Genomic DNA, 15,171 nt, shown 5'->3' with positions numbered 1-15,171 from the left:
TTGAATATCCATGACGCTCTAAAAACGGGAAATTAACATTCGAATCCATTCAGACTTGGCACATCTCAATATTTCCATCAACACAAGATCTGTTATAAAAATGCAAGAGATCGGGCCTGTTCTTATGGTACCTTCCCCACAAAGGGACAAAGTTTTGAATATCCATGAAGGTCATAAAACGTGAAATTATCATCAGATTCCATTCAGACTTGGTACATCTCAATATTTCCATCAACACAAGATATGTTATAAAGATGGTAGTGATCGGACCATTTGATCTGGTCCCTCCCCCACAAAGGGTCAAAGTTTCAAATAACCAAAACGATTATAAAATCCGAAATAAGAATTCGATTCTTTGTATATTTTACACCTCCCATTATTTCTACTAACACAAGATCTGCTGTGAAGATGGGATATATCGGTCCACACCTTTTGGTACCTCCCCACAAAGGGTCAAATTTTGAATATCCATGAAGCTCATATAACGCGAAACTAACATCCGATTCCAGGATCAGGATTGGCACATTTCAATATTTCCATCAACACAAGATCTGTTATAAAAATGGTAGCGATCGGACCATTTCTTCTGGTACCTTTCCCACAAAGGGACAAAGTTTTGAATAACCAAAACGATCATAAAATCCCAAATTAACATCCGATTCTATTCAAATTTCACACATCTTGATGTTTCTCTTACTACTTTTTGGTACCTTCCACAAAGGGTCAACTTTAGAATCTCACAAAGGGTCCAAATTTTTAACATCCATGAAGCTCATAAGACGCGAAATTAACATTCGATTCCATTCAGGATTGACACATTTCAATATTTCCATCAAAACAAGATCTGTCATAAAGGTGGTAGAGATCGGACCATTCCTTTTGGTACCTTCCCCACAAAAGGTCAAAGTTTTGAATAACCAAAGCAATTATAAAATCCGAAATAAGCATCCAACTCTCTTCAAATTTCACACATACAAACATTTTTGCTGACACAATATTTGTTGTAAAGATGATATATATCTGCAAACCACTTCTGGCCCACAAAGGATCACAATTTTCAATTTTTTTTTTCTGTCAAAAAACAAGAATGAAGAATTTACGATTTCGCATAAAATTGGCCCATGTCAATATTTTAATCTGTGTTAGACGAAGTATGAAAATGGAATACTTCGGTCGACTATATCCGGTACCTCACGCACATTTTAATATTTTCTAAAAGTTATTACATATCTCATGTAAAGTGAAGGAAGTAGCGAATATAGTCCAAACCTGGCATATTGGCATATTTATCTCATATTTATTTAGGTCCGATACGAAATGAAAAACATTGGCCCATTCCCTCGGAACCTGCGTCATAGAGAGTCAATAATCATAGCAGAAGTCAAAAAATATATATTAAATAATGGAACATTGGCTACGGAGGGTATACATCTGTCGGCAAAACCGACTGATACTTTTGAGCTTGATTTTATTTAGCATTCAGCATTTTTTTCGATTAAACTTTTCCCCTTTCACTTTGTGTATGCTTTAGCCAATTTATTTCCCCTAATTACCGACATATTTCTAGCACTCCCATTAAGACCAAAAAATTTAAATTGTATAACTATTTTTTGACATATGGTCAAAATGCTTTGATGAGGAAATCTCTTCTATGGCACTGCCATAAATCTACTTTAAAACGATTAATTATCGATTGTAACATTTTTATCAATTCCCACCACCAACACCAAAGAAGAAGAAGAAGAAAAACTAGAAAAAGATGTAATCACGGAAAATCTAAAACCTGTCCCACTAAACACGCTCCCGACATTCTCGATGCTTTAGCGAGTAGTTCCCGCTGGTTGCAATCAGCATTGGACTCGATTCTCTTTGCGATAAGATAAAATGGCTGTTCGATTTGCTTTTCAGACAGCGTGAGTGTTAAGCTATTTAGCGCGCCATATGTGGTTAATGACGTCGACGATTTACCTGGTTTAATGGGTAGAGCTGTTAAAATGATAAAAAAAAAAACAAAAAACAAAAGAAACACGCTGAAAAGAAAAATAAAAACAGAAATCAATTTTTGTTTTACCACTTCCTAATATGAATTGTATTTCCTTAAAATCGCGTTGCTTATCAATTGCATACGAGCGATCGACCGACCGACCGACCGACCGACCGACCACCACCTAAGACATCAAAAAAAAATGTTGGGAAATTTTATATTTAATTTTTTTATCAATGGAATTTTCAAGGAATTGGGTAATCTTCAATCGGAAATATTTGTTCTACTTTTTTGGGGATTTTTTTGGAATATTTTTGAATTAAAAACTGTGCTTCGAAACCGATGAAGGGTTTGAAAAAATAGTTTTTGAAGTTTATAGAAGAAGGTGTATTTTATTTTTAATATCTTTTAAATTTTAAAAATTTCTTTTACGTAGTTTACCCCCTGGAAGAGAATTACCAATATAGCTCCACGATATGGTATAGCCCCCATAAAACTGCGATATTCAGCGACATTATTCAACGGAATTGTTTCAAATTTTCATATAACGATTTTTATTTAAGTGGTACTTTTTCGGCGGATTTTTTTTGGAATTTTTTTTAAGATCCTTCAAAATGGTGGAGGGTTTTAAAAGTTCGGACTGGCCGAATTCTGCTTCTTTTTTACTTGTGGAAGAATAAATATGATGGTGTAGTTTCGAAAAAGCGATTTTGAAGCTTTTCTATGACCGTGATTTTTTTTAAATATTTAAAAATTTGATCTTTAATCCAGGATTTTTTAAATCCCTTGAAATTGGAACTTAAATCTTCTCATTTTCATATCCTTAGCCAAAGGGTAAGTATAATTTGATACGGCTTAAGGATGTTTCATCGAAATTGCGCTCTTAAACCCCAGGTCCAAATACCTTTCAGGGCTTATAGAGTCGATCTAGGAGTGTCTGTCCGTCTCTCAGGTAACTCAAAGAGAGCATTCGATTTTGTCCAAATATGTTACATCGTAATATTATTATAAATCGAATTCGGAGAGGCACAATATCGGTCCACTCCCTCTAATATATTCCCCAGCAAAGGTAAGAATTCTCTTAGAAAAAACTTTACCTCGTAGAACAAAAAGTGATCATTCGATGTTGTGCAAATCGGGGCGAAAATGGACAATATCATCCCACTCCTCCATGGTGAGGTCAAAATGTTGAATAATCATAATGTTTATAAAATGTGAATGATTATTTTCAAATTTCGCATATTCCAATATTTTAACCAACTCTTGTATGAGGATGGAAAATATTCGGCGACTCTTTTTGATTTCTCCCCCACAACAGAGTTCAAATTTCGAATAACCGAAAGGCTCATAAAATTCGGAGTGAGAATCCGTAGAGGGTATATATGAGTTGTTACGACCAAAACTTGCCCCATCGAAATAATAGTTTAGACCCCATGCCTCTTTGGACCAGATCCGTTTCAGGACATTTGGGGTCGATCTAGCTATGTCCGTCCGACCATCTGTCTGTCTGGCTGGTGCGCATGATAACTCTCGAAGGGAGCATCCGATCGTAATAATATTATCAAACTTAGATCGAGTTCGGAGCTGGGTAATATCGGTCATCGGACTTCCTCTGGTACCTACCCCACAAAAGGTCAAAATTCTCAAAGAAAATATTTTACTGCACCGTGAAAGGATAATCCGATTTTGTTCTAACTTTGCAAATCGTAATCCTATTATTTCTACTAACAATAGATTTGATGTGAAGATGGGATATAATGGTCCACTCATTTTCGAACCCCCAAAACAAAAGGCCCAACATTTTGAATATCCTTGAAGCTCATAAAAATCGAAATTAAGATCCGATTCCTTTCAGTTTAGCTATATCTCAATATTTCCATCCACACAAGATCTGTTACCTCCCTCACATAGAGTTCAAGATTTTTGAAAAACAAAACGCTCAAAGAAAGCATCCGACTCTCTTCAAGTTTTACACATCCAAACATTTTTGGTAACGAAAAATCTGTTGTGAAGATGAAATATATCTGCCAACCCCTTCTACCTCACCCACAAAGGGTCACAATTTGTAATACTTATATCTGTCATAACTTGCGAAACAAGTCAGCGATTCTTTTCGACTTGCTATATCTAAATATTTTTCCCATCCAGAAACCTGAGATGAATATGCAATTTTCCAAAATTATGAACTCCCCTACAATTGGATATAAATATTCGAATTTCTTGTAATTTTTCCGATACCAGTATTTATACCCTACACCACAAGGTGGTCAGGGTATTATGTCTTTGTGCATTTGTTTGTAACAGGCAGAAGGAAACGAGTTAGACCCATAGTTCCTTTTGATGATCTGCATAGAATCACATTCTGAGTCGATTTATGCATGTCCGTCCGTCCGTCCGTCTGTCCGTCTGTCCATGTATTTTTGTAAACAAAGTACAGGTCGCATTTATTGCCCGATCCAGATGAAATTTTGCACAGATCTTTTGTTTGGCCCAAGGACGAACCCTATTGAAATTGGAGATAATCGGTCAAAATTTAGATATAGCTCCCATATATATCTTCGTCCGATTTGCCTTTTATTGTGCACCAAACGTGTAATATCAGCCCGAATTGTATGAAATTTTACATATACACCCAAATTAGGCCTGAAAATATGTATGCCAAGTTTGATCGAAATCGGTTCAGATATAGCTATAGCTCCCATATATATTGTTCATCCGATTTGTTATTTTTGTCCACCGCCGCCATAATATGCACTCTGCGACAACAATATTTGGGGAAATATATCAAATACAGCTCAGAAATACATTTGCTAAATTTTATCGAGATCGGTTCAGATTTGGATATAGCTCCCATATATAACTTCGTCCGATTTACCATTTATTGTGCACCAAACGTCTAATATTTGTCCAAATGGGATGGAATTTGGCACTTAAGACCGAATTGAGTCTAGAAGCTAGTATGTCAAATTTGGTGAAGATCGGTTCAGATATAGCTATAGGTCCCATATATACTGTTCATCCGATTTGTCATATTTGTAACATGCACTCCGTAACACCGATATTCAGGGAAATATATCAAATACAGCTCAGAAATATCTTTGCCAAATTTTATCGAGATCGGTTCAGATTTGGATATAGCTCCCATATATATCTTTATCCGATTTCAAATTAATTGTGCACCAAATGGACAATACAATTCCGAATTTAAAAGATACAAATGTTTCGGCATATTTAGTCCTTTGAACTTTAAATTACAATTATAATCATAGCGTGTATGATCAAATTCTCCCATAAAATCTTATAATGGTTATGTGGAGCTCTACAAAATTAGCAAAGTGGTGTAGGGTATCATAAAGTCGGCCCAGCCCGACTTTAAGACTTTCTTTACTGGTTTTTTTCTGTATTAGATGATGTGTGAAAATGGAATACTTCGGCCCACTATGTCTGGTACATCACGCACATTTCAAAATTTTCTTAAAATTATCACATATCTTATATAAAGTGAAGGAAGAAGTCGATTTACTCCACACTTGGCACGTCGAAATATTTATATCAAAGGGACAATATTGGCTCATTCCTTCGGAACCTACTCCATAGAGGGTCAACAATTTAAATAATCATAACAGAAGTCAATATATATTTAAATAATCGTACATTGCCTGAGGGTATACATATGCAGGCAAACCTGACTGATACTTTTAACTTGTTAAGTCAGCTTCAGATAACCCTTTCGTAAATTTCTTTGCGGGAGGATCAGAGGTCCAGTCTTGGAGTTTTTAGTAATATTTTTTTAAAAACCTTTGGAGTTGTTGTCTAGGGTATTGAAGTTAATTTTTGAGGAACCTTTGCGGTAATTATCACAAGTTCTGAAATTTGATTTTTTTAAGCTTACGATGCCGCCTCTAATTTTTAAAATTCAGTTTTTTTAAAAAAATCTTTCCGATATATTCCGCTTTTAATGTGATTTAAAAATAGCTGACAGTAAAAAATACTTTTCTGGTGAAATTTGTCCATAAAATTTACGAATTTCCATCATCGTCTTCAGCGATGCATTATTTTCCTGGAAATGTTCACACTTGCCACCTTTTTCCCCCTTTTTTCAAGTACACATTTAATGTGAGAGCGGAGGGTCTTTGGCCAACCATATTTTCTTTATTTCAAACTAAAGAAAATTTTATTTTCCATGAACAAGCAGCAGTAGAAGAAAAGTGTTATGGTGTGAGCTCTGCAGCGAATGCTAGCTGGTCATTTACATTGCTTTACATACATCTCTCTTTACACAACTTTACACCCTATTTAGCAGAGATTCATGTGATATGTATTTGTGATTTCTTCTTTAGGTATTATGCGATTTTCCGATTTTCCTCTTTATTTTCTTCTTCGTTGGCTTCTGAGCATTTTCCTTTTGTCGTTTATGTGTTTGTTATGCCATTGGATTTGAATAAAAAAAAAAACTTTTAAAACGCTTTGTCTTTTATTTCTTCTTTTCTTTTTGGTTTTGTTAATTTAATAAATTAATTTTCTTTATTTTTTCTCTTCTTGCTTTTCTTTTCAGGTATATGATCCCGTTTCGTCTTTATTGTCAGGTATGTCATTACATAAGTTTGCGTTTTTTTTTTTTTTGAAGATGTGCTGGGGCACATTCGATGTCAGACATTTGAAATGGTTTCCTATTACAGGAAATATTTGGATGCGAGAGTTGAAAATAAAATAAGAGTGAGAGAGAGAGGCGTCAGTGGTAAAGAGAAAATGGTAAAAGAGTTATCCCAAAATTTTGAAATCTGAAGGCGGGCCAACAGAGCCATAATCCTGCATTTTTAGGAATTTTTAGAAACAGTTGACTACTATTTCGGATTTGTAATTTTTTTTTATAGAACCGATTGGGGTATTTTTCCGACAATTTTTGAAGCTAAAATCCAGGATTTTTCTTTACTAAGACCGTTAAGTTGTCTCAGAGATACCGCCTTAAGTTTTTGATAAAAAAAATTAGTCATGTATTTACAGAAGTCCTTATCCACGATTTCTTGGCTAAAATTTTTAAGCAACAATCGTAGATTTTTGAAAATATTTTTGGGATAACTCTAAAGGCACTATACTGGAGTTTTTTTATTAATATTTATATATATACAGGGTGAGATAAAAAAAACTGCAACAAAGTCAAACGCCATAAATTGTACATTTTTTTTATTAAATTGAATTTTATTGAATGAAAGCAAGAAAATTCGGAAATAATATCAAATTTTAGAATAAGTTTAGATTTGTTCGAATTGATCACCTTTGGCACGAATTATGGCCTTCAAACGGCCAATGAAACGGTCACACGCTGAACGAATGTTGCTCTGCGTTTTTTTTATTTTTTGGCCCATTCCCGGCGAAGCGCTTGCTAGAGGTTATTGACACTTTGGTATTTTTTAGTGCCAACCTTGCTTACCGAAATACTCCAGACACAATATTCCAACGGATTGATATCCGGAGATTTTGGTGCCCATTTTGCACTGGAAATGAAGCGAGGAACCTCATTTTGTAACCATTTTTGGGTGGCGCGTGCTGAGTGCGATGGTGCTGAGTCCTGTTGGGATGTCCAAAGTCTGTGGCCAAAATGTTTGCATGCCCAAGGCTTTAATACACCCTCCAGAATATTTTCGAGATAATAATCGGCATTTATTCCGATGCCACGGTCGATTAATACGAGCATAGAGCGACCATCGGCTATTATGGCGGCAACACACCATCACCATGGCCGGCACTTGAGTTCTGGTGGCCAACCGAAGGTGCACATTTTCAGCTGACCTCTTTGGCAAGTAAACACGATCATTTTGTTTGTTTGCAAACTGATGGACCAAGAATGTTTTCTCATCGGAGAAAACCAAATTCGGCAGTTTACCACTTTCGGCCAAGCGAAGCAACTCGTTAGCTCTTTTGAGTCTATTGCGGTGTCTTTCTGTTGCGGTGTAAGTTCTTGCACTTTTTGGAATTTCAATTGCTTTACCCCCAGCTCATTTTTCAATATTTGCCGAATGGAATATTGCGATATGTTCAGCTCACCAGCCATTTTTCGGCCTCTGCGACGCGGGTTTCGATCAAGTCGCTTCTTTACTTTTCGAACCATTTCTGCTGATGTTGCTGTTGCTGTTTTTTCTGCCCACTTCCTTGACGTCGGGCTACGCTACCAGTCCCCAATCACGCTAACGAGCGATGGTATGAGACACAAAAGATTTATTCACATTTAAATGCTGGAGTGCCCTAACGATGGCCACTTGTGGTTTTCCAGCCAAATATTAAGAATTCACAAATCTGTCCGCCTGTGGAAATCACTCTAGCTTCCGAACGAATTTAAGTAGATTGATACAATTTTGCTCACATGTATGTTATGTCTGCAGGACTTTTGGTATTGAAAATGAGCCATATAGGTCCACGTTTTGGTATAGCCCCCATATAACGGTACCTCCCGATATTCGGTATTGTGATGATTTTAGCGACATTATTCACTGGAATAGTTTCAAATTTGATATTTTGAAATTCGTAATGGATACTACAGCCTAAGACAGAAAATTGTCTGTGCAGGTCCACGTCTTCGTATAGCCTCCATATAACGGTACCTCCCGATATTCGGTATTTTGATTTTATCGACATTATAACCGTTTTTTTTTTAAGTTTCGCATTTGAATATTGTAATGGCTTATGACAAATGTTACCTACGCAGGTTCATGCTGTCGTATAGACCCTAAAACAGCTACATTCGGCATTTTTAAGATTTTAACAGAATTTTTAACGGATTTTATTGTTTTTGAGATTTGCGAAATTCGTTCCAAATGTTGGAGGGTATTAAAAGTTCGGCCCGGACGAACTTACTGCTTTTTAACTTGTTGATTTCTAGAACCGCCTGCCTCTTGAACAACGGTTCAAAAAAGAAATCAACTCCAGAAATCATCTTTGCCGTCGACCTTTGCAGCAGTCAACCTTGGCATTTTTTTGACCCACACCCCCTTCCCATCCCAAGTAAACAATTTACAGTAAACCAACCTCTTCCATGCCCTCTTGAGTTTCTTCCGCAGCTTTTTACTGGCTGGCTAATTAAAAAATAGTTCAACCAAAAAGAAAAGATAAAAAAGTTTGTTGACATTACAAACGGAGGTCTGTCACCTTTTCTGTTTATCTTCATGTTTTCCGTTTTGTTTTTTCTATCTTTCTATTAAAGGAAAATTTCTTAGAAATTTGTTTATTTTTTAAAGAAAAGGAACAAGTGCGTGTAATCAAAAGGTTGTGAGGTGACGAAGAAGAGAAAATACAATGCGGTCTCTTCGAATAACCTTTAATGTTTGTTTGCACTTTTCACCCTTGTTGCCTTTCGTTGTTGTCAGATGTCTTAATTAAATAGTCTTGACAAATTAACACCTGTAATTCAACAAAATGCGATTATTTAGGGGAATAGGGGAAATTTTTTAATTTGAAGTGGAGGTTTGTTAATTTAGAACAAAAAAAGGATCATCCCATTTTGTGCAAACGTTAGAAATCCTGATACTTTTATCAGTGTAAAAGTGGACAATATCGGCCAACTCCATCGAATAGCTACCCCACAAAGGGTAACATTTAAAAAAAAAATTGTAACTCCTATAAAATGTGAAATAAAGTCCCGATCTTCGGAACACTCCTTCTGACTGACCATTTAATTCTATTCAAATGTCGCATATTCGAATACTTTAAATACCACAAGATGTTGTTTGGAAATGGTAGATATCGCTCCACTCTTTCTAGTACCTCCTCCACAAAGTGATTAAAATCTACAATGACCAAATAGCCCGTAAAATGTGTTATAAGCATTCGATGCATTCTAAACTTTACATATTCCAATGCTTTTACATGAGTTAAGATGGTCTGTTGTGAAGATGGCAGATTTCTGTCCACTCTTCTGGTACCTCCCTTACAATAAATCAATATTTTTGAATAATTATAACTCTCATAAATTGCGAAAAATCTATCCGATTCTCTTCAAAATTTTACACATCTCAATATTTTTTCCAACAAAAGATCTGGCGCGAAGATGACATATATCGATCCGTACCTCGCCCCTAACGAGTCAACATTTTGAATAATTATATCGCTCAAAATTATTGAAAATTGTGACCCATGGTGGGTGAGGTACCAGAAGCGGTTCGCAGATATATATCATCATTTATGAACGTTTTGGTTATTCAAAACTTCGACCCTTTGTGGGGAGGGTACCACAAGGAATGGTCCGATCTCTACCATTTTTGTAACAGATTTTGTGTTGATGGAAATATTGAGATGCGCCATGGAATCGAATTTTAATCTCGCGTTTTATGAGCCTCAGGGATATTCAACAATTTGATCCTTTTAATGGGGGAGGTACCGGAAGGATCGGACTGACATATCCCATCTTCACAGCATATCTTGTTTTAGTAAAGACATTACGATGTGTGGAATTTGAAGAGAATCGGATGCCTTTTTCGATTTCTTTGTGCGTTTGTTTTTCAAAATCTTGAACCTTATGTGGGGGAGGTACCCCAAGTAATGGCCCGATCTCTATCATCTTTATAACAGATCTTGTGTTGATAGAAATATTGAGATGTACCAAGTCTGAATGGAATCGGATGTTAATTCCGCGTTTAATGAGCTTCATGTATATTCACAATTTTGACCTTTGTGGGGTAGGTACCAGAAGGAGTGGACCGATATATTCCATCTTCACAACAGAGTTTGTGCTAGTAGAAATAATGGGATGTGTGAAATAAGAAGAGAACCTGGTGCTTAATCCGGGTTTTATGAACGTTTTGGTTATTCAAAACTTCGACCCTTTGTGGGGAGGGTACCACAAGGAATGGTCCGATCTCTACCATTTTTGTAACAGATTTTGTGTTGATGGAAATATTGAGATGCGCCATGGAATCGAATTTTAATTTCGCGTTTTATGAGCTTCAGGGATATTCAACAATTTGATCCCTGTAATGGGGGAGGTACCGGAAAGAGCGAAACGACAAATCCCATCTTCACAGCATATCTTGTGTTAGTAAAGACATTAAGATGTGTGAAATTTGAAGAGAATCGGATGCTTATTTCGATTTTTTGAGCGTTTTGTTTTTCAAAATCTTGAATCTTATGAGGGGGAGGTACCCCAAGTAATGGCCCGATCTCTATCATCTTTATAACAGATCTTGGGTTGATGGAAATATTGAGATGTAACAAGTGTGAATGGAATCGGAATTTAATACCGCGTTTTATGGGCTTCATGGAGATTTACAATTTTAAACCTTTATGGGGGAGATACCAGAAGGAGTGGGCCGATATATTCCATCGTCACACCAGACCTTGGGTTAATTAAAATATTGTGATGTGTGTAATTTCAAGACAATCGGAATCTTACATCACATTTTATAAGATTTATAATAATTCAAAGTTGCAACCCTTTGTGGGGGAGATACTTGATGAAGAGGTCCATATATTTTCCATTTGCGCACCTGACCTAGCACTGCTGGAAATACCAAGATTTGCAAAGTTGGAGCAAAATCGGACTATCCTTTCTATTTCTGTGCAGTAGATTTTTTTTTTTTTTTTTTGGAAAAATTGAACCTATTGTGAGGTGTACCAGAAGGAGTGGTCTGATATTGTCCATCTCCGAACTCGTTCTAAGTTTGGTAATAATATTACGATGTACTCCCTTCAAGAGTTGTCGTGCGCACCTTCCAGCCAGGCAGACGGACGGACATAGCTGGATCGACTCCAAATGTTTTGAAACGGATTTGGTCCAAATTGACCTAGAGTCTAAAAACGCAATGCCTTAAAATATATTTCTATAAATCCTCTATAGAGCCTTTGATTGTAAATATCGTAAATATCTCAAATATTTACGAGTATCCATGCCACTAGGAAAATTTTTCTTTAAAATTTTCCGAGCTATGGAAAATGTAGTTGAGCCCTTGTCAATAGAAAACAATCTCCAAGTTCTCAAAAAATGTTTAAGAAAAAAAATAAAACCTTCCAAACAACACGTTTTTGCATTATTTGCAGTTCAAGCCTGACATTCAAATCAATTTAAAAAAATATTTTTACAACAACAACGAAAACGAAACAAATTTCGTAGCAACAAACAATCTTTGTGTAAACCAGATTTAAATAAATCACGAATTTATTTTTCAATTTTGTTTTTGTATTTTTTTGTGGGGTCAGAAGGGAATGAAATTGAAACAGAAAAAAAAAAAACACTTTTGGTTAATTTGGCACCTTGGGGTGGGTCGAAGTTCAGGGCTCCTTAATTTAACACAAATCCATTTTACAAAACGCCTCAATATTGGCAATATAATTTCAATTTCCATTAAATTTTATGCTGATGACATAGTAATGGAGATCATTGCCTTCTAACATCTTTGTCTCCCAACCTTCCCTAATATCCAAATTATTTTTACATTTTATAACAGCATCATCTTCGTCTTGGTCTTCATCATGATTCTCATTCTCATGAATAATCATTGAAAAGGGCAACAAAAAAAATTCTGTTATGTCTTGCCATCATCTAAAGCCATTACGTTCCATTTGTTTCGAATAACCCCCCTTAGAAGACATATTGTGGCAACAGCTCTAGCCAGCCAGCCAGCCATCCATCCAGCCAAAAAGGAAATATAAACAGTTTATGATACAATTTTTTTTGTTGCCGTCTTCTTTTGCCCAAATCGGTTCTGTTTCAATATTGCATTTATTTTGCTGTCTTCTTCGAAACAATTTGGTAAATATTGTTGGGAAATTTTATGGTAGACCTTTTGGGGGCTTTTTACTGACCTAATATCGGACGATGATTGAATAAAAATAGGAAGAGGAATTACACAAAACATATTTGTCTGAGACGACGTGATGTTGTTTTTATTTAACTTTTCTGTGGGGGGTCACAGAACCCAGGACAATGTCAACATTTATGGCCAACATTTACTATGGCTTGGCCAAAAATGCAATAAAGTTGAGGAGAGAAATCTGTTTTAGGAGACATAATAAAGTTGGCGGGTTTTTGTTATTGGATTTTGGTAGAAAGAAAGAGATGTGGGACTTTTCTTGAAGTGAAGCTGATTCAAAAATTTTGAAAAATTGGGAATTGTTGCCCTTAAACTCCCTTAAAAATATTTGCAAAAAAATCCGTTTCATCAGCTCCAAAGGGTGTTCATATACAGGGTGAGATGAAAAAAACTGCAACCAACTTCAGACTTTTCATTCATTTCTAAACCACTCGTCCGACAGCTGTTAAAATTATTCCAGTGACAGCTCATTATATTGTTTACAAGCGTACAAAAGCATTGCGGTGAGAATTTTCCAGAAAACAAGTTATTCGTGATGGAATTCAAGCGTGATAGTGTAATTTCTTTATATTTGGCTGGTAAACCACAAGTGGCTATCGTTAGAGCATTCCAAGGAGAAGAAAACAGCAACATCAGCATAAATGATTCGAAAAGTCGCAGTGACCGAAAAATGGCTCGTGAGCTGAACATATCGCAATATTCCATTCGGCAAATATTGAAAAATGAGCTCGGGGTAAGCCTTTGAAATTCCAAAAAGCGCCAAAACTTACACCGCAACAGAAAGAAAATAGACTCAAAAGAGGTAAAGAATTGCTCCGCTTGGCCGCAAGTGGTGAACTGCCGAATGTGGTTTCTCCGATGAGAAAACATTCGCCACAGTTGTCCAGCAGTTTGTAAACAAACAAAGTGATCACGTTTACTAGCCAAAGAGGTCAGTTGAAAATGTGCACCTTCGGTTGGCCACCAGAACTCAAGCGCCGGCCATTGTGATGGTGTGGGCCGCCATAACAGCCGATGATCGCTCTCCGCTCGTATTAATCGACCGTGGCATAAGAATAAATTCCAAATATTATTGCGAAAATATTCTGGAGGTTTTATTAAAGCCTTGGGCACGCAAACATTTAGGCTGCATACCTTGGAAATTCCAACAGGACTCAGGACTGGTAAAAAAATGAGGCTCATCAGCGCACATTTTCAGCGCACAATGGTCACCAAAATGTCCGGATACCAATCCGTTGGATTGTTAGTTCTGGAGTATTTTGGAAAGCCACGTTGGCACTATAAAATACCAAATAGTCGACCCCTCAAACAAGCGCTTTGCCGCGAATGGACCAAAATACCGCAGCGTGTGACGGTTTCTTTGGCCGTTTGAAGGCCTTAATGCGTGCCAATGGTGACCAATTCGAACACAACTTAACTTAATCTAAAATTTGATGTTATTTCCGCTATTTTTTCAGGAGCAAAAATGGACATGCCGGCCAACGCCATCGTGTAATAATTTTAACTTTTAAAAAATGTGAAATATGATCCGTTTGTCTTCAAATCTCGCACATATCGTCGTGGAGTTGGGTTATTTGCCAACTTAAGATGTATGTTGTAGAATATGTTTTCCATTTTGCTATTTTTGTTTTATTTATTTTTCCTCTGCTAGATTTCTTCAACTCCGGATGTTGTTGATTTTTATTGTGGAGCTTGGCAAGCAATCATCCAACCAACCAGCCAGCAGCTTTATTTTCCTTTGATTTCATTTGCATTTGGGTTGGCCATAAAATTGCCATTTCCTCCAAAGTAGACAATGACTCCAACTGTCTCTAGTGTTTGTTTGTTTGGCATTTTTGTATTAGTTTGATCTTGGTCTTGACTTTCTAGGTCAGACAATTCTATCTCTTGGTCTGACTGACCTCTGCCTGCCTCCCCAACTATGACCACTTCCCGTTTTCTTTAAAGAAAGGTAGCCACTTAAGTGTAATAACAGCAAATTTATTTGCCAAGTATTTTTTTTCTATTCTGGGTTTTGCCTTTTTCACCAGAAATACCAAAATTTTTTTAGTTTTCTTTCCTCGGCTTGAAAGTTTAAAATATTGGATTTTTTGGTTTGGTTTACTTTTCTAATTTTTGTTTTGTTTTTTTTTTTGCAATTTCCATGGAAATCATGTAATTTTTCTTTACTGCCTTCTCCTCTCTTTTGGCTATATTGAATGGCTGCTCGACTCTCCCTCATCGCAGCAGTTTTTTTGTTTAAATTGTTAACTGCATCTAAAAATATAACCTACTTTTACCTACCATCGTGTCTCAAATACCACTACACACATAGAGTTTTTGTTTTTGGTGTTTTTCCTCAAAACTAACACGTCTTGTGTGTTTTTATTTTTGTCTTTTGAAGACATG

At 36.3% G+C, this 15,171-nt stretch overlaps 1 protein-coding gene across 1 annotated transcript in view; it reads left to right on the top strand.

Moving 5' to 3' along the window:
* The window catches only part of LOC101889582 (mucin-5AC), a 247,916-nt gene that overhangs the window by 20,991 nt on the left and 211,754 nt on the right, over nt 1–15,171 (top strand). The window contains exon 2 of the mRNA XM_059125759.1: nt 6,540–6,570. The gene's annotated coding sequence lies outside the window, so the exon portion shown is untranslated. The remainder of the gene's footprint in view (nt 1–6,539; nt 6,571–15,171) is intronic.

The sequence above is a fragment of the Musca domestica genome, unplaced genomic scaffold (genome assembly GCF_030504385.1).
Source record: "Musca domestica strain aabys unplaced genomic scaffold, Musca_domestica.polishedcontigs.V.1.1 35, whole genome shotgun sequence".
Classification (NCBI taxonomy): domain Eukaryota; kingdom Metazoa; phylum Arthropoda; class Insecta; order Diptera; family Muscidae; genus Musca; species Musca domestica.
This window is presented reverse-complemented; position numbering and strand designations above follow the sequence as displayed.